Here is a 1,584-nt window from a genome sequence, read left to right on the forward strand (position 1 = left end):
TTGGTTTTGGTTTTTTTGTTGTTTTGTTGTTGTTGTTGCTGGTTTTGGTTTTTTTTTTTGTAACTACCTCAGGACAGAGGAAAATAAATTTTGGGGATGACAAAAAGTTTGTGAAGTTTTAGCTACACACTGCCTCCTGAATATTAGTTGTGCCTGGTCCATGTGGTTTGATTTACCAAAAAAAAAAAAAGGAACAAAAAAACAAAAACCCAAACCAAACCAAAAACCCACAAAATAACAGCAAAAAAACCCAGAAACAGCACTTAAGCCAGCTGGGTTAAAGAACAGCAAATTCTGTGGTGTGCATAATCCTTTTTTTGTCTTTTTCTTCCATTATGCTGTACTTTTTGCAAGAACAGGCTGATTTTTAGTCTATTTTTGTGAGCTTCATTGTGCTTTTCTTGTATCTTATGCAAGTTGACTACTAATGACTAATGAGAACAATATGAATGCATTGTTGCTGCATTAGTGTAAAGTGATCTGTGTTTTTTGCACTTAAGGAGGGTATTCAGGACACTCTAGTTGTGTAAAAAATATTTCATATAAAAATGCCACTTCTGTATTAGTTAAACTGTATGCTTTTAGTAGGTCTTGTATCAGTGGCATCTACATCTACACAGCATCGAAGGCAGTGCTAGCTTGGAGAGGGTTCAAATCGCTTCATATTGTGATCTGAAATTTTATATACAATATATCCCCCCCAAAGTATACCTTATTAAATATTTTATGATTCAGAAAAGTTGCTAATTTTGTTTTTACTATTATCCACTTACTTAAACATAACATTTTAAAAGAAATTTTTTAGATTACTAAATGCTTTCTTTACGTGGGCTTCTTATTTTTCAGACATGAGGCTTTATATTCCTTAACTCATTTCTCAATTAAAAAAATACTCTTAATTAAGACTTAAAAAAAACAGCTTGTCATCAATATCCATGGGCTCACACGTAGTCTATAGCAGCAGCTGTCATGTAGTTTACTCTGGTCTCTACTGAGCATTTGAAGGAAGCTTGTCAGTGCTCAGCCCATGTACCTGAGGCAGAGGGATCCCTTGCTGCCCTGTTGGTCTTGGCAGTGCTTGCTGCCAGAGCCAGCTGGGTGCAGCTGGGAGCCGTGGGGGCCCTGCACAGCCATCAGGCAGATTCCCACTGCAGCTGTGGGCTGCACTGACAGCCTACAGCCTGCAAAGTAGGCATATATAGAAGTATCTAAGGAAGTATGTATGTCATTCTCAGTAATTGAGCATCTTGCCCTTACCCTGGTGTGGTAATGAACCAGTCACTTGAAATGTAAAAAAGACTTTGGCTGAAAGTTAGCTTAGTCGCTTATTCACTTCCTCAGAACAAGCATCTTCTCTCTCTCTCTCTCTCCTTACTCTCCCTCCATTCTAGTTAGGATTTCAGTTGCATCCAAAATACATAATGCTGGTATTACCTCTCTAGTCATATATCAAAAACGCACTGCTGAGCAATTCTGAAAGATTTAACTCCTCAGCTTTTTCTGTACTTCTTAGAAAGAGGGTTCAGCCTTTGTTCAGTAGGTGAATTGGTATGTTAAGCATACTATTTAAAAGAGCTGTAGACA

Source organism: Mesitornis unicolor, unplaced genomic scaffold (assembly GCF_000695765.1).
Source record: "Mesitornis unicolor isolate BGI_N332 unplaced genomic scaffold, ASM69576v1 scaffold28770, whole genome shotgun sequence".
Lineage (NCBI taxonomy): Eukaryota > Metazoa > Chordata > Aves > Mesitornithiformes > Mesitornithidae > Mesitornis > Mesitornis unicolor.